This window comes from Rhodnius prolixus, unplaced genomic scaffold (genome assembly GCF_049639745.1).
Source record: "Rhodnius prolixus isolate KJV_2025 unplaced genomic scaffold, Rpr scaffold_9, whole genome shotgun sequence".
Classification (NCBI taxonomy): Eukaryota; Metazoa; Arthropoda; class Insecta; order Hemiptera; family Reduviidae; genus Rhodnius; species Rhodnius prolixus.
The window spans coordinates 19,888,570-19,908,219 of record NW_027411604.1 but is presented as its reverse complement, the minus strand read 5'-3'; the positions used below and the strand labels follow the sequence as shown (position 1 = coordinate 19,908,219).

The 19,650-nt window shown below is 33.1% G+C and overlaps 1 protein-coding gene across 9 annotated transcripts in view; it reads right to left on the bottom strand.

Moving 5' to 3' along the window:
• LOC141454028 (uncharacterized) overlaps positions 1-19,650 on the bottom strand; it is a 772,684-nt gene that overhangs the window by 739,218 nt on the left and 13,816 nt on the right. For 5 of the 9 annotated variants that reach the window (XR_012458371.1, XR_012458372.1, XR_012458373.1 and 2 more), the window contains exons 1-2: positions 3,294-4,057; positions 764-1,060 (exon numbers count right to left, since the gene is read on the bottom strand). The exons of 3 other annotated variants lie outside the window; for them this stretch is intronic. The gene's annotated coding sequence lies outside the window, so the exon portion shown is untranslated. Of the gene's footprint in view, positions 1-763; positions 1,061-1,748; positions 3,267-3,293; positions 4,058-19,650 lie in introns of those variants that run through there. One more of the 9 variants, XR_012458374.1, reaches the window with a different exon arrangement.

The window sequence follows — 19,650 nt, the reverse complement described above, 5'->3', positions numbered from 1 at the left end:
TTATTTTTTCCGATATGTCTCTCAAACGAAAGTGGTTAACTCAAGAAGAGGAAATAAATGTGTAGGAAGATTTTTCAAAAACCAAATCGAGCCATCGTTAACTTGCCCGAATGGTTTGTTCTATTTTTCTAATAATAGATGGATAGTATAATGATAATTTTACCATAAATTATTATTGTTATGAATAAATGTGATGATTATTATAAAAAATATTAATTAAGTCAATAATATGTAGTTTTTTAATAAATTTTTTGGATAATTAAGAAAAACTTGATGCATATCATATAGCTGCAATAATTATGCAATTATGTACGTTTTTAAAATCTATTAATAATAAACAATTTTTAAATAGATGTTTGGAAAAAACCCATATTTTTTCATTATGAAACTTGCCTACCTCCTTCTAACGACCACCTCCAAACAGCGGCCACTTTGCTTTCCCCCGCCAGTGGCCGTTATTGAGAGGTTCGACTGTATTTGCTTTAATATAGTCTATGTTCGCTGCAATAAAACGTTACTTCTGAAGGAAACTTATAGTCAAAACTCCAAAATCAGATCGTGCAGAGGTTTTGTTTACAAAAAGTCCAAAGTAGGAGTTATACAAAACTTTAAAGTAGACCACAATTCTAAACGGTATAGAGGTCGCATAATATTTCTTTTAACAAATACACACAGAATTGCACAATTTAGATATAATTAAGAAACATTTAATGTAATAAAAAGCTTTTAAAAAAAAGTTATATACAAAAGATAAATTAATTACCTTCCGGATCGTAGAGTGGGTCCGACACCCCGGGTCGGATGAAAGCCTCAATGATGGCTGCCGTTTTTGATGCGGTATTTATACGGTTTAAAAAGGGAGTGCTCAAATAGCACCCCACACTAAATTCAAAGTTTTTTTTTTTTTTTTTAAATAACACTAGACACACACTCAGGTTTTTTTGTTTTTTAGTTTGCACGTTATCAGGTTATCAGGGTTATCAGGGTTATCTCTTAATTAAGTTGCCCTGGTTATTGTTTGTGTTTTTAATTTTGAAGCTTTTTTTGTTTAATCACAAACCTATTGAAAGAAAAGGGGAAAATAAATAAATTTAATATTTTTGTTATTAACGTAATGATTATTATTTCATAATAATTTTGTTTTATTTTATTTATTTTTTTGCATTCGTCAGTTGAAAATTATAAAAAAAATAAATAAAAATAATAAAATAATACACAAAATTAATTAAATAAAGCCATTTTTTGATTATATTTTTTTTAATACAAAAAATAAATAAATTTAATATTTTTGTTATTAACGTAATGATTATTATTTCATAATAATTTTGTTTTATTTTATTTATTTTTTTGCATTCGTCAGTTGAAAATTATAAAAAAAAATAAATAAAATAATACACAAAATTAATTAAATAAAGCCATTTTTTGTTTATATTTTTTTTAATACAAAAAATAAATAAATTTAATATTTTTGTTATTAACGTAATGATTATTATTTCATAATAATTTTGTTTTATTTTATTTATTTTTTTGCATTCGTCAGTTGAAAATTATAAAAAAAATAAATAAAATAATACACAAAATTAATTAAATAAAGTCATTTTTTGTTTATATTTTTTTTAATACAAAAAATAAATAAATAAATAAATGAAAGGTAAAAAATATGAAAATAATTTAATGAAAATTATTAGAATAATAAAGAGAATTGTTATTTTATTTTTATTAAGAGACAAAAAAGAAGGGTTATTTACCCCAGACACGCGAGAACTCAAGGTCGAGGTACCCATACTGTAGAAACTCGGTCATTCCCGGCATGTTCGTCAATATCAAGCATTCTAAGAGAATCCCTTTTGCTGGCTATCACACGGTTTATTCAAATTATACTAATTTTCTATAAACAAGGTGAGTTTCACTGGCTACGCCACTTAAAAAAATAAAAATAAAGCAATGTTATAGAAGGAAAACTAGCAATAACTATTTTATTTATTTGTTTAAATCTTCTTATTTACTAGCCTAAAGTTAACAAGGAGAAGTCGTGGCATGTATTTCGGCTAATAAAGAAAATGAATCCTAATTTAGGGGACGAATTAGACAGAAAGAGATTAACTAATTGCAATGCATATTTAAAATGTTAAATAATACCTAAACTCTAAACCAGTTTTACTTTGGATTTGAAACCACTTTGATGTGGTACTCCAACATTGCTAGTTCAGAAATACTGTTTTAGGCAAATAATGGAGGAAGCGGTAAGGCAAACCCTTTAGTTGAAGGTTTTCAGATAGAAAATCTAATGGAAAGATACCACACTAACAACATAAATTTACAATTTTGGGTAGGGCTTTTTCCAAGTGCATGATTGCTTGGAATGAAAAGAGCTGACTTTAACACATTAGTTTATCTTTTGTATAATTAGAGAATAAACGGTTTGGATATTTGGATAAGTCAATTTGAATCTGTTAAAAGGGAATGCTATAGTAGTAAAAAGGGCCTTTGAAAAATATTTTACTCTACTGAAGACAATTTTTTCTTTTTAATGAATTTTAATTAGAAAAACAATTTGAACGAATTTTAAAGCAATTTTACTTAATTTAAACAACTTTATTTTAGATTTTTTTTAAATAGAAAATTAAAGTTCATAAACTCAAAAAATATAATTCGATTTTATTTAACTTTAAAAACAAAAATATTCTCGTTCAAAAAAAAAACAAGCTAAAAACTAAAAAACTAAATTAAAATAAACTATAAACTAGTTCACACTACGCGAATAACACGCTGTTGCTTCCCTATTATAAGTGGGCTTTAAAAGCACATGCTTATTTGGTGCTTTTATCGACTAAAAAGGTAATAAGCATGAAGCCGTTTACATTTAAAACGAAAAAGATTATTATTACAGTTATAAATGAAATTAAAACATTTATACTCTAGATTGACTGTACTTTTACTTTTAAACGTTATATTGTACTCATTTTAAAAGACACGTGGTTTTATAAACGTAAAAAAAAAATAAGTTTGCGTAGAAATTGTTAGATTATGATAAGGGATCTATTTAAAATATTTAAACAAAAATAATAATAATTTTTAGAAGATTAAAAAGCCACATGCTTGGATTAAATGAGAAGAATAAAAATAAAAAAAAATATTACCTGACTTTTTTCTCTTTTTAAAAAAAAACTCATAAAATAAGTTTTTTATCCAAACAATAAATAAACAGATCAACAACACACACACACACACACACAATATCTTTTTAAAAATAACAGTTTTTTTATAAAAATTAAATAAGTACGTCAACTTACAATTTTATTAAAGAATTTCCTCACTCTGTTGATTTTTTCAATTTTATAAAAAATCGTTCTTATTTTTAAATTTAAAAGCAATTTTAATTTTTTAGGATTGTTTCCGCTGTTAAAATTTTTTACTCTTCTGAATTTCTCCTTTAAATATTTTTGTATCCTGAAGATATATATATTTATATTTACTTTTTTAGTGAGTAAACTCAAATCCTTTCTTATTGGAAAATATTTTGATGAATTTTATCTTCCTGTTTTTTTTAAAAAATAATGCACCTCAAAATTCACGAAATATTAAGTACACTTGGTAAAAAAATTTTTTTGTTTATTTGTTATGTTTGATATTTTAGTCTTCTTCGTCTTATTTAATTTAATATTTTTTCTTGAAAATAAAATTAAATAAAAAAGATACTTTTGAATGGATGGTAAAATCGTTGGCTGTGTTTCGTTAAACTGCCACGTAAATTTTGCACTCACACACCAAAAATTTCAAAAAATAAAAAAATAAATAAAAATATCGTAGAAAACTTAAAAATAAAAACGGTCTCTTTTTCTTTTAAAAGAACCTTAAAAAAAAAGAAAAATGGTTATTTAGAAATCTATTTTTATATATTTTTTTAAAATTTTTAAGTAGCGGTCCCTGTTTCTGTTTTGTAATTATTTATTAATTTTTTAAGATAAAAACAAAAGGAACTAAAAAAAGAACTGGGTTTAAAGCTTTAAAGGAAGATGTTCAGACCCAATGTTCCACCCACTAGGTGCACCGCCGCTCGACTGGCCTAACATTCTGCCCCGCCCCCATAACTACCAACACAAACCGCTTGAAAATCCCCTAGTATAGCCACCTCTAGCAGGGAACTTTCCCTTTATAATACTTCCCTGTTTCACTCAACTTTTATCCAAATTTATTTATTTAATCATCTGTATTATTAATTAATTTATTATAATTAATTTATTATTTTAATTCATTAATTATGTTTATATTTATTTAATTTTATTAATTTATTTATTAGTATGAGAAGGGCGGGTGTTGGTCTAATGGTCATGAGCATGGCTTTGTGAGTAGGAGATCGTCAGTTCGAATCTCGCGTATGGCTACTTTTTATTTGTAAGAAAAAATTGTTTATAGTAAAATATGAGCTTCCGCCTCCGTCTGCGATATCTAATTGGTAGCTGGACGTTAAGCCCTGTCAGAAAAACTAGGCGATTAATTGGCTTAATGAAAGGTTTAAGTAGTAATTTGAGGTAAACACAATATAAGGTATTAAAGGCCTGTGGTTTGGTTCGAGAATAGTCATACATTAATTTCCCAAGATTGGGAGTTATCATCCAAAGAGAACTGTAGGAGGTATTCCTGTTCGATGATCGGATGAGGAAAATTGAGGAGAGAGAATAAAATTGATCTACTGGAGCCGGAGGGTGTCTTCTTTTGGCCCCAAAACTTTTCTGTAAAGATCTGTGAAGTGAGACTGGACCATCTCAGGTTTGTACATAACAACCACCTTCAGTAGCGTGATGCTACAAGTCGTATAAAAAGTGGTGACTATTTTGGTTCAGACGGAAGCACATTTACTCGTGATCGTCTCCTGGCAGAATAACATTAATTGAAATTAGATACGACCAATTTTCTTAAAAAAAATTACCAGAATCGTACCCATAAAGAACGCTCGCGAAGTTATAAAGTACAGTTTTTCAAAACTCCAAAATTGAAAACAATCAATTAAAACCAAGATTATCAAAGATACTGCACTGAAATTACACTTCTTTTTGGAAACCTTAATTTCCATCGATCCTCCGAATACCTTAGAATAGATTAAATTATGGCGGCCTCAAGGCCTACACGCTACCGCGACCCCTATGGATCTATTGTGGCTCCCCGACTTTAGAGTTCCCCCCCTCCAGACCCGTACCGCTTAAACAGACTCTTAATTCTGGAGTGTGGCTCCTGGGTAAAGCTCTCAGGCCTTGGTTTTTCCTACCCAAGAAGTAATAACCTCTCACACTGACACAACACGCGCAGTGCCGTTTCTTCTTCTTCCTGACAGAACCTACAAAGCTCCGAATGCCTTAGTTAAAGTTGATTGAAAAAATTATTCCAAATAAATGTATGTAAATGTAACATGTACATTAACAATGGGACCAATTGTCGATGAAATGTTTAAAAAATTTAGTAAAAAATCATTCTACAAACAGGTACTTCAGATAGTTAAATGTTAATTAAACTCAAACTTTTAGCGAAACATTTATTTTTGAGTATAGTTTCTTTCTTTGATGTATTCAAGAAATGCCTGAAAGAGTCACAGCAAGAAAAGAAACAAAAGTGCAATATCTTGATCGCAATACTGACCTAGTACAGGGGTCGGCAACCCACGGCTCGCGAGCCGCATGCGGCTCTTTTATCCAAATTGTGTGGCTCTTCAGCCCGTCCAAAATAAATTGTATATTTTAATTTTATTGGATAAAATGAGAATTTCTTTTATTAAAGTTAAGATATTTTTTCAAAAAGAATTTTAAATGTGATTGGTGTGAAATTGAATAGAATTATATTAAAACAAAGGACGTAATTATTAAGACTGCCGCCATTTTCATTCAAATACTGGTTTACTTATTATTTATTTGTTTATTTACTTAGTAATATGTAAAAATAAATATATATTTTTTTTTTTAATTTATTTAGCCATTTACAATCTGTATAATACACTATACAATAAGTAAATAAGGAGATAGAAGTATAGAGGCGTGAAAGGCAGGAGGAAAGAAACTGCCCAGCGGCAGCACTTTCTACAGGATATTTATTTTAGGCCTTCAGACTGCGAGGAAGTCGCGGGGCCACTGGCGATTCAGTCGGCGAGGAGGATTGTCAGGAATATCAGAGGAGGCGAGAGACTGTACTAGAGAATTGGAGCAAGTGGAGAGAGCACTATGGAATTTTTGATATTTAGTCTTGGCTAACTGGTGTACGAAGGGGATGTTAAGGTCGTTGTGTAGAGTGAGGTTAGTCACGTAGAAAGGAGCGTCAGCTATCTGTCGGAGGAGTTTTGACTGAAATGTTTGTACAGTCCGTACGTTTGTAGGTTTGGCTGAACCCCACAGCTCTAGTCCGTAAGTCCACATTGGTTTGAGGATAGTACTGTATATTAATCGTTTGAGTTCAATAGGTAATTTGGAGCGTCGTCCAAGAAGTCTGTAAAGTAGTTTCGCACGTTTTGTCATAGCTTGTCTTTTAAGTTTAGTGTGTGGGTTCCACGTGAGTCGCTTGTCTATGTAGAGCCCAAGGTAGCGCACCAGATCTGTATGAGGAAGAGGATTGCTGTTGAAGAGGACAGGTGGACAGGAGCCCCGCCGGAGAGTAAACGTGGCATGCTGGCATTTCTGTGGGTTCATTTTAATCCGCCACTTCTTTGCCCAGGATTCTATTTTATGTAAGTGTGTACAGACACATCCTACATCAGCTTCATACAAATTACAGATTTGTATGAAGCTGATGTAGGATGTGTACTTGTGGAAAGTATGGCTGTGTCGTCTGCATATGTACAGAGTAGTGTAGAGGGTTGTACAGGTATGTCTGATGTGTATACTGTGTAGAGAACGGGGCCTAGTATACTCCCCTGCGGCCCTCCCGCCCCCACTGTGGAGAAAGAAGAGATTGCTGAGCCAGTACTAATTTGAAAGAACCTATCTGAAAGATAGAAGTGCAGAATGAGGTAGTACGTTGAGGAAAGATGCTTTTTTAGTTTGAACAGTAATCCAGGATGCCAAACACGGTCGAAAGCCTGGCTTACGTCTAAGAATGCCCCTGAGCAATACTGTTTTCTCTCCAGTGCTGAAGCAATAACATCAACAACCCGGTGACATTGTTGAACAGTACTATGATGACGCCTGAAACCAAATTGGTGGTCTGGTATAACACCAAACTCCGACAATATGGGGTTAATACGCTTAAGTAGCAGTTTTTCAAGAACTTTTCCTAGAGTCGGCAGTAGGCTGATAGGTCTGTAGGATGAGGGAAGGTGAGCAGGTTTTCCAGGTTTCGGAATCATTCGCACTACTGAATACTTCCAGGATAGCGGAAAGTATGTAGTACGAAGGACAGAGTTGTAAATGTAGGTGAGGAAGATGATAGCTTTTTTAGGTAGGTGGCGGAGGATTTCAGAGGTGATGAGGTCATATCCAGGAGACTTTCTAGATGGAAGATTCTTGATAGTGTACTTAACGTCCGAAGGAGTAAAGGCTTTTGGTGGTAGTGAGAGAGGAAGTGGAACGTCCAGTTCTGTTTGTATTTCAGCCGAAAATAAATATATAAAACATTTAAATGTTATTAAATATCATAAAATAATAATTTGTGAATACAAATGATCTGCAGAGTTTTTTACACCATCATCCTTGCGGCTCTTGGTAAGATTTATTAAAATTATTTAAGGAGAAAATGGCTCTCTACTTAAAATAGGTTGCCGACCCCTGACCTAGTATAGTGAGAAAAAGTAAAATAGTAACAATAAGTAATAATTAAAATAATTAAAAAGAACTTATTATAAAAGTAGAATCGTAAAAAATTCTCTTGAGGGAATAATGTCTAAAAGGTGGATAATAAAAGGTAAATCTACCTAAAAACTAAAATAAACAATTAGCGTTCACTTCCACTTTTATTTTATTATTATTATTATTATTAAATAAAGCAATGTTAATATTCACAAATTGTAACAAACAATTATACAGACATAATTGGATATTAAAGGCTTGCTATTGGCTTAGTGAGTAGTTACACTTTGTTAGTAATTGTTTGCCCAGAAATATTTACTTATCCCTAAAAAATATTACTAATTCTGACCTAATTAATATTTTATTAAAAGAGATTTTATTTACATAAAACGGAAAATTTTTCTGTCTCTCAACAAAATTTGAAATCAATATCTCTTACCGCAATTTAGTTAATAAAATAGTTTTTGGAAAAATTTGAGTGAAAAAGAAAAGCACAAAATTTATTGAGAAAAGCCACGCTGCCTCAAAAGGAAATCATTTAAAATTTATTACACTTTTGTATTAAATTCCAATTATTATTACAAATGTAAATGAGGCCTACATTATTTATTTTAATTGAAGAAAACAATTAGGTACGATAAATTTTTCTCTAGAACTCTTTTTTCAAAAGAATTTACCGGACAAAATACCAGATACTGTATTTCAAATGTTCTCTTAGAGTTGATCTTTCGTTATAGACAACACTGTCCCCATCATCGGACCAATGAGCTATAAGAAGCTTCTAGGAAGAGAAATAAATTTAAAACGGCCAGCAGCTGGATTCGAAACCGGCATCTCCGCGTGGGAACCCAATATGCATAGCTAACCAGTTGTAAAAATTCTTTTTACTAACTCCGGGAACCTCAAAAGGGATACTTTTTTATTTTAATTACTTTATTCTTTATTAATAACTTTATTAAAATTTGAAACTCCGGAATTCATTAGCTGACATTAAATACAAAATAATAATTAAATTTTAGGGAAGGGATTAGCTATGCGGTTAGCGTACTGGACTCCCATGCGGAGGTCCCAGGTTCGAATCCAGCTGTTGACCCTTAGATTTTCTCTTCCCAGGAGCTTCTTACAGCTCACTGTCCAGTGATGGACAGTGCTGTCTGTAACGAGAGAACACTGTCCGGAGGCCGGTATGCACTGAATAAAGCTCCGAGCGCCAATAACCTTAGACGTTGACGTGCCTTAAATCATTAAAAAAAAAAAATAATTAAATTTTATTTTAATAATCATTTTTTCAGGATCAGAAATTTCTCTAATGAGTAGCATTTATGGGGCATCAACTAATACTAAAAAATCTTCTCATAGTTTTGCTCTCAACATGCCTTCTAGATAACATAGTCAACAGAACGTTTCATATCTTCCATTTCAAAATGGGTTATATGTCTACATAAAAAGGAAAATACGACTGGTTGTTTACCACTTTCAACGTTCATAACGTATATTTATGTTTTTAATAATGGAGTTGACATTTGGATAGTATTTGGAAATGGTAGATAAAGAAGGGTTGTTGGCGGTACTCGGTATGTCTGTTAGGATAAAGCTGGTTGAGTGGTGGGCTAGCCTGCAAGTTCTATCTGGGGCATTTGCATATCTCTGCATATTCTAAAGATCCTCATAATGTTAACAGATAAACGTTATTGCTCTAAAAATAGAAAATAGAAAAAAAGCCTTTTTAATTGAAAAGAGGTCTTTATTTAATCTTTGAATCATTACTGAGCAAGGTTATTTATTAAATCTACTCTGTCAAAATTATTTTTTCTTGGTGGTTTCAAAGTCCCGAAAGTTTCACCTTAATTATACTTTTTTAATTGCTGCACAAAAGTGCATTCAAACTTTTTTTTTTTTGTGTAATGTCTTTGTATGAAATTTCTCAAAAAGCTTGGAAACAAATTATCATACAAAAAGCACAAACTTCATATGCATAAATAAAACTTTATAGATTTTTTAAACGACAAACGGTACATAAAATTAGCAAGTGCCCAACATTTGTTCTTACTTGTACTATAGCACGTAATTTCAACCATTTAAAAACGTTTGAAAAACAAGACCTATGTGTTTTATTCAAATTTTATAATAATAATATCATTTAAACAATTTTATAGCATAAAACTTTTATTAATATTATTTTGAATTTATTAGATATCACAGACCATTGCTGGCCATTTCAAATGATGGCCAAAATATTTGTTCAGTAAAGTGTAGCACCCATTTAACTTAAATTTATTGTAATAGGAGGTATCAAACTATTTATCAATAAACCTTTAAAAATCGTTAAATAACAGCCCTATTCAAATAAACAACAAAATGATAGGGAAAAGTAGGTGAAACGTGACCCAAAATTTTCTTTTGCCAAATTCACAAGAAAATAACCATTATTCCCAATTTTCTGTTTACCCTTAGCAAGAAAAATCTTTTATTTTTTGAGTTTTTATTGAGAAAATGTTTTATTGTATAATTTGATTCTTCATTAAATACCTACGGAGGAAAAATTAGTAAAAAAAATGAAACTTTTATTTTTCATAGAAATAATTACCAATAAAGAATGGGCCAATCGTAGTGAAGAATGGAAGTGTGAAAAGTAGGTTGGAATGAAGAGCCAATCAGAAGCGAGAACAGTTCATTTAAACCACGCCTACCCATACGTATATCACACCACGCCCTCTTTGGCCCGTAATAAAATGGAAGACCCATATTTTTCATTTTACTACTTTCTATTACTTTTGACGAAAGAAAGTACTAGCCAAATTTTGTTTAAATTAGGAAATTAATAGCTAAAGAGATATGAGATGTTTTATTTATCCTAACAATAACATTTTATTATTATTACAGTAAAAATGAGTACTTACAAAAATGAAACAAAACTAATTTACTTCGGGAATCCATGTATAATAAATATAATATATAATTATATTATTAACCAGAATAAAAAGACCAAAAATTCATTCCACAAGAGGTTTCTTTTTCATAAAAATAATCAAATACTGTATTAATTAAATAGCTCATATAATGAATTATCATTTTTATTAATAATATTTTCCGGAAAAGTTGATTTCATGTGGCATCCCGGAAATGTGTGAATATACTGAAAGCTTAAATATTATAGTTCTGGGCTGAAGTAGCTAGAGAACTCTGTCGTTTTATTTACTAAGTTCTAACTCAAATCCAGCTTTTTCCCCCCACTCCTCTTAGTTACTGTTGCTTTAATAATTGAATCTATAAAAATTTCAAATTCTAAATTGTAATATTGCAATAAAAGAAAGTACTGTATGAGTCTGCTCCTTATTTTCTCTTAATATTGATAAGCCAAGAATTGAAATTATCTCAAATTGTCTATAAGAGATTTTTTCATCATAAATGTCCGCTTTGAGACACTCCTCCAATAGCTCACATTGAAAATACAAATAAAATGAAGGCTAAATTAAACAAAAAGAAAAAAAGATTTATATTCTTTGGAAAAAAAGAGTCAGTCTCCCTACATTAAAAGCGCATACAAGTAAAAAATCAATACGTTGTCGGTCGGTTCGAGGGTGGAAGTATTATAGGGAAACGTTACCCCTGTACCAGAAGAGGAAATAGAGGGTAAGCATATCCACAGCGAAGGGAAATCGGGAGACGGAGGCTTAGACTTAATGAGACATTATCTTTAGTCATTGTACTTTACTAGTCACAGCAATGAAGGTTTAGAAGGTTGGGTGATATAGACGCTATTAGTCTGCCACGTTGATCTCGTATTTATCAACACAATTAACTCAGGATTTGAGTAAAGGTTTTACTTTCACTAAGCCATAAAATTTTAATTAGAAAAGTAGCCTTAAAAAAAAAAGATGTTTTCAGTTGTCAATAAAAGACAATCAGAGAATGCCCTGAGAAATAAAGGAATGTTCTGAGAAAGCCCAGTGACTAAGCAAAGTGAATGGTGCAACATTTCGTAAAGATAGAATAGATCTTTGAAGAGAAAAGAAATCCTTATACATTACTGAATAGAGGCAGGTGTTAGTCTAGTGGTCAAGAGTGTGGCTTAGTGAGACGGAGGTCACCAGTTCGAATCCCGCGTGTGGCTACTTTTTATTTGTTAGAAAAAAATTGTTTCTAGTAAAGTATAAGGCTACAACCTGTCCACGACACCTAATTGGTAGTTTGACGTTAAGCCCCGCCTGAAAAAAAATAGGCGATTACTACTCTTTCTCCCTTAAAATATTTTAGCAATCTAAGGCCACTGCTTAACTGTAAACTAAATGAACCACATGTTCTTTGGACACATCTTCGTTTATAATTTTGAAAATCATACCAATAGAGTGCTGCTTACAGAAATTACTGGAATATTTGGTGCTATTAAACATTCTCACTGCGCCTAGGAACGGTCTACAATTAGAACGATCTGTATAAAGGAAGCACATATACGAAAAAGAAGGTAACATAGAGGTTGTTTGTAGTATGGCCTATATATTAGCTGTTTGTTGGATACGATGATAGTCTGTACTTATGTAGAGGGATAAAGCGTTGACGCCCATGTCCACGATACCTAATTGGTAGTTGGACATTACTGACCCAAGAACTCTAAGGGATATAAACGTAGCTATTTTGAGCCTATCAACCATGTTTAAAATGCGATGGATAATCTCCGCACGGCCAGATATAAAGAAATTTGGCGGTCTAAGGTGGCCAATTAGAAAGGAATCGCAGACTCAGATAAGTTTTAGTTTCTTGACAAAGACACATTATACTTGTTGGAAATGCCACGATAATGCCTTAAAATACAACGCTTCCCTACTTGATGGTCATGGAAGTCAGGGCTGAAGTCTGCAGCATACTTTAGTAATAATAAAAGAAAAGATGGTGGCCTATTTCATAAAATATAATAAAGAATTATTTCCATCCTAAATTAAAAAAATATGGTCCAGAAAGCACCAAAAAAATAGAGAGAAAAAAAATGTAATAATTCATTTTTAATAATATTTACATATTAAATTTTGCCTCATACATTTAAAGGGCCTCTTTTATATTGAGCTAGCAGTTTTTAAAACCTATTTCCACTTTGTTTAACTTCACAGCGGTGAACAGAAGGCAACTTTAAACGTTTGGTTATTATAAATATAACAGTTTTATGTTCAATTCTTTTGTTCGCTCGGATGCGCTAGTTATTTGCTCGCATCGACAACAATAGATAGTAATAAAACTGATCGTAAACCTAAACTAGCAATATGTCCCTGTATCCAACTAGAGAAGGTACGTGCGGCGGTCGTACATGTAGCCTCATATTAATAGAAGATAAATCTACGAAGGTTTCTTTTTAAATGTGAACATAATTGAAGTATTAAAATGAAAATGGTCATTTCTAGAAAACGAAATTAATGCGAAAAGATTTCTGCAAATGTACAGTAAATTAATTATATCAGTAATTGATAGAAGATGAAAGAATTAGGTACGACAAATAATGGTTTTTTGAAAAACAAAATCCTCTAATACCCTTCAATAACACAAACCTATGAAAGCCTAGAATAAATAGTTCTAATAGACTAATTGAAAAACTCTTATGTGAACACCTATTCGACATTCCCTTTCAATGATTTTTTAAGTCTATCTTGCATATTTTTTTTAAAAAAAAAACCTCAAGGAGTCTATAAATGTTACAATCCTTTACAAAAATGGTGTGTAGCTTCAAGAAGACACACTACTGGCCTCACAAATTGTTGATTAAGTAAGGCCCACAATTGTATAAATGGAACGCTAATGTTACAAAAACAACACCTAAACTTTTTTGGAGACCCCGTAGGTTGTTATAAAGCTGGTATCGCTGGCATGACGGCAATCGGGCATGGAAACTTTGTACACAGCAAAAAAAAAAACAAACTGTGGCTGTCATGGACACGGCCGTGTGTTGTACGTGAATACGTTTACGTAACGGGTTATATTTTTTATATAAAATATTTTTATTTAAGTATTTAGGATGAAATCAAGGAAACAAATAATTACTGTGTTACAATATAACTTTATTAATTATAGGTCTGTGATACGAAAAGCAGCGGTAAGTGTTTTTCTTTTGTTAGCTTCAATGGGCCCAGAAACCATAGACGATCACACAAATCACACTTACTATGTCCGAATGGATTGTTGAAAAACGACGTAGTGAAACGTGCACTAGCTGCTGCCCAATGTGTCTTCATAATCGACGATCGAACACAATCTTTGCCTACACAAATACGTTGTCGATGTAGAAGCGATTTCATCATCCATTTGCATAATTTCAACCGCCCAAGCAGCAGATGTACTGACACCGTCGTTGATCCGCTCGGCCGCATTCATTCTTTTACGTTCCCGGCACAGCTTGACTTGGTCATATGGTGTTTTATTATTACCATTCGATTGTTCTTGAGATGCTCTTTCCAACCGTATACCGATCTCTGTATTTGGTTTTGGCTTTTCGACGCGTATAGACCGACATTATATATTTTTGATATTTTTTTTTTATTCTAACACCTTATTATATTCACTGTCACTATTTTACACTAATGTTTTATATACAATCGATAGATTGTGATGACAGCTGACGATTAAAACTTAAACGAACATCGTAGCTTCTCCGAGTCAAAAGTTATACTAATTGCAAATCTCGATACGCAGCAAAATGATCTTAAAATGGCGGCGCTTCCCCGTCCACCGCACGCGATGCGTCACAGTCCTCGCTTATCGTAATGAATTCTTTGATCCTTTAGCTATCCAGTGGTCTAATTTAATTTTGGATGTAGACTATAGATTCGAAACTATAATGCCAAACTGTATCCCCCGATTTTGTTATCAATTAGGTTTTTTGGATTGCCTCCATATGATAGCAAATTTAAACACGTATTCACGTCAAAAACCTTTAGATGGCTCCCAAAAAGTTACGGCTAACTGTAACGACAAAATATGGACCTGTGACATAATGTTAACAGTAAGCATAGAAACACTCACTAACTTTTGATGTTAACAATGTACAAAATTATTATAATTGTTAATAAGCACAAGCCCTGTAGGTGACGTAGTCCCTAGGCAGAAAGCTTGGCTCAAAAACAAAATAAAGGAATAAATTATGACTAAAATTGGCAATAATCTTGTTTCCTTAAAAATAAATTTTGTTGAATGGCGCTAAAAACAGATTTATATTCAGTATAGTTCATTAGATGAATGGCTTTTCATTAAGGAAACTTTATTTCCATCTCAAGTTAATTCAGATGTTGGGGAAGTTACAATATTCTGTAATAAAAATAAACTAATTTTGCTTAAAGATTACATTTGAAGTACCAAAAATACTTTATAAAAGCATCAGAAACTTACCGATATTCATTTTGTAAATATTTATTGTACATTTCACCTAAAATACTATTGTATGATAAAAAATATCGATACATGAAATTCTAATATCCGATTAATTCTTTTCAACATTTTATACGGAAAGAACAAAATTAAGGTCATTTATAAATTCCTAACAATTTCTGGTCGACGAAACAATTAGATAAACATTAATTATTTGGTAACATCAAGGGTTCATATTTTTATTTTAAGAAATTTTGTTTTACTTTGATGAGTGGCTTCGTGCAATTGAAGTCAATTGGAACCCTACTGATGGCTGTTGCTGTTATGGCCATTGCAATATATTTCTATTATATTAATCGGTAATTAATGTAAGTTGTTAATTAGAGGACGAAATTGTGGCTCAAAATTGTCTAAAAATAAAGAATGTACAGCGTAAAACAAAGTAATAATGTAAGAGTCATTCAATTATTTAAAATAATTAATTATTTCCTCTTATAAAGTATAACTAAATATTTCAATTTATGTTTTTAATTGACGTTAATAAGTAACTGAATTTTCTGAAGATTGGACAGAATAATGGAACCATTAGGTAATGGCCAAATTCCCTGCGTTAGGGAGGAACATCTCCCATTGTTCCTAACGATTTATAAGGGCTAAGTTTTCTGAAAAGAAATAGTTTAAAAATATTACAGAGTGATTGGCTGCCCGAAGATAGTCAAAGTTAGGTTATAGAAAAGGGGAGTTTGTTGCCCCAAAATGAGATCGTATTTAAGAACTTGTGTAATAGCTGGTAGATTTGACTATTGTGCTTTAAGTGTTTGAAATGATCTATTTTGAATGACTAAAAGCCCTACTTTCTGTTACAAATTTAAACGTTTGTAATGAAGTAAACCTACCAATAGTAAAACTTAAATAATGCCTATTTTTTTTTAGGCGGGCTTTACGTCCAACTCTAACAAATAGGTATCGCAAACGGAGGCAACCGGCAAACATACTTTACTGTAAATTTCTTTTATTAAACACATCAGGTGAAGTACCTGGGAATTATTGTAGATGGTAAAGTAAAGTTCGATGAGCACTTGAAGCACTCAGCGATAAAAGCAGCCAAGATAACTGCTAATTTAAGTCGACTGATGTCGAATATCGGAGGCCCGGCTCCATGTAAGCGCCGTATGCTGATCTCGGTAACAGAAGCCGTGGTACTGAATGGAGGTGAGATCTGGGCAGATGTACTCAGGAAAGATAAATATAAAAATAGAATAAATATAGAAGGATATTAGCTGCAGTGCATATTTATGGAGACTCACCTAGAGATGATGCTAAACACACACTCTTTGACTGCGTGCGGTGGAAGGTAGATAGGGAAAACATTATGGACGTTACAGGAGTTATTGTCCCTGAAACGCTGATGATGGCAATGCTGTGGCGTAAAGAAAATTGGCATGTCATCGCCTTGAATATTATGAGGATTTTAATGGTAAACAGGAAGGATCTGGAGAGGATCGAAAGATAAGAACTATCTGTTTGTAAAATGTGGCGAATAATATACGAGGTGCCTCCCCGAAGAAATACCTTATGGTGGTGCCGTGGAGGGAACTCACCTGAAAAAAGAGAGGGGTTTTAGTGGGTGAAGCCCCACACACCCGCCTCGGCGGACGGTGCCTGTTGGCATTTTCCCCCTCTTTAAAAAAAAAAAAAAAAAAAAAAAAAAAAAAAAAAAAAAAAAAAAAAAAAAAAAAAAAAAAAAAAAAAAAATCCAAGAGGCCTAATCCAGGAATCGAACACAATACCATAATGTACGAGGTGTAGCTGTTAATATAACGAGACTATTGCTATAAAACATTTTATTTTAAATTTATACATATTTAGTTATTATCACCTTCAATATACACCCCTACCCTATCCCTACAACGCTCCATGCGAATTTACCATAGTTCGAAATAGTGTTGGAAGTCTTTTTCTGTGAGCTCCTGCACGACGCGTGCCGCTTTTTCTTTCACTGGACTGAACTTGACTTTGGGGAACAGATAAAAGTCACATGGGGGCCGGGTCAGGCGAATAAGGCGGTTGGCCTAAAACTGGAATGTTGTACTTGGCTAGAAACGTCTTGACAGACAATGCAGTGTGAGCTGGCGCGTTGGTCTTGATGGAGAACCCCGTGACTTGTTCTTCCACCAATCGGGTCGTTTTTACTCACTTTTTCACGGAGTTGAGCAAGCATCTCACGGTAATAATGTTGGATTAATTATAATCGATATTTTCATCCGTTTTGGACGTGGAAGGGCGACCCGGGCGGTCATCATCTCCGACTTCTTCTCCGGCCATCTTGGAAACGCTTGAACCACTCAAAAACTTGTGCACGTGATAAACATTCATCGCCATAAACTTCTTGTAATAAAAGATGAGTTTCAGTAGCGGTTTTATCAAGTTTTGATGTAAAATTTCCACGACAATTCGTTGCTCTACTTCATGTGTAGTATCATGTTTTCGGGCAAAAGGAAACTAACACCTCTTACACAAACACGTCAGGTTCCGGTCAGACAGATTTCTCTACAAACACGTGAGACGCTGCAATCGAAAGAGTAGGCTTTACGCTGCACAGCTGTCGGTCGATAGGATTAGGCGCATGCATAGTTATTCTGTAGCAGCATCAGTCTCGTTATTTAATAGCCACACCTCGTAATAAAATATATCCTTTCACTACAAAGATTGTACTTTATTCTAATATTTAAACTTGTCTTTGTTGTGTATGCCTCTTTAATGAACAATAACACAAACATTACGAGACCCCTTTTGGAAAGTTACCCAATAATACTGTAAATAATAATACAAAATTATTTTATTTTGGAAAGGAACGATTTTTTTAGCACCATTTTGCGCTTAATATTAGCCGGAAACCAAAACTATCTATTATTATGCACGTCTTCCCTTTTCAAACAAAGATTTTCACATCCTTCTCTTTCCGCAGTTAGTGCATCAATTTTAATAGTAACTTATTTTCATACATTTAATTTTTCAACTAGAAAATATTCAGATATTATTGTAAGTGAAGCAGTTAATATACACAGTATTACAAAATTTATTTCCATAACTTAACAACAAGGGAATAATAAAACTGGGTTATTTTTATTGTTTAATATTATATAAACTGTTGAATTCAAGGGAATTCCATTGGAAGTAAACAATCTTGAATGCACTTAAGGGAGTCGTAAATAAATTTAATTTAATTAAAGAAATTTGATTAAAAAGAAAAAGGAAATCTTGAATTCAATACAATTATGTTTCTCATTTTACTTGTTAGGTTAAACGAGACATTCAATTATACGAGGGTCGTTTGAAAAGTCCGTGCAAAGTCAGAGAGATAGCATCACTGGCGCGTATCGAGGTTATGTTTAGTTAGTAGCATCTCTTGGAAGAACACACACCAAGTTTCAGCCAGATCGGTCTATTTCTTTGTGTTTGGCATACGTTTGAATCGAGGAAGTCGAGTGATTTTCAAAAAATGGACGAAAAAGAATTTCGTGTGTTGATTAAACACTACTTTATGAAAGGCTAAACGCCTCAGGAGTCTAAAGAGAAGTTTGATAAACATTATGGTGACTCTACACCATCGATTAGAACAGTTTATAAGTGGTTTCAAAATTTTCGGAGTGGCCATATGGGCACAAGTGACGCTGAACGATCTAGACGCCCTGTTGAGGTTACTACTCCAGAATTCATTGATAAAATCCATGATATGGGTATGGATGACAGAAGAGTGAAGGTGCGTGAGATTGCTAGTGCTGTGGGCATCTCGAATGAACGGGTACATAATATTTTGCATCAACATTTGGACATGACAAAGCTATCCGCAAGATGGGTGCCGCGATTGCTCACGCTTGACCAAAAACGAAATCGTGTGAAGTGTTGCAAGGACGGTTTGCAGCTGTTCCAGAAGAATCCGCAGGACTTTAAGCGTCGTTTCGTCACTGTGGATGAAACATGGATACATCACTACACTCCTGAGACCAAAGAACAATCTAAACAATGGGTTACCAAGGGGGAATCTGCGCCAAAAAAAGGCGAAGACCGTTCCTCCGGCCGGAAAGATTATGGCGACTCTCTTTTGGGATTCGCAAGAAATAATCCTCATCGACTATCTGGAAAAGGGTAAAACTATTACAGGTGCATATTATTCATCGTTATTGGACCGTTTGAAAACCGAGCTGCAAGAAAAACGCCCACGATTGGCCCACAAAAAAGTCCTTTTCCAACACGACAACGCACCAGCACACACCTCAGCAGTTGTGGTCGCAAAATTAATGGAAATAGGGTTCCAACTCGTTTCACATCCCCCCTATTCTCCAGACTTGGCTCCCTCGGACTACTATTTGTTCCCCAATATGAAGAAATGGCTGGCGGGAAAAAGATTTTATTCAAACGAGGAGGTGATTGCAGAAACGAATGGCTATTTTTCAGACTTGGACAAATCCTATTATTCGGAAGGGATCAACAAACTAGAGCGTTGGACGAAGTGTATAAGCCTAAAAGGAGACTA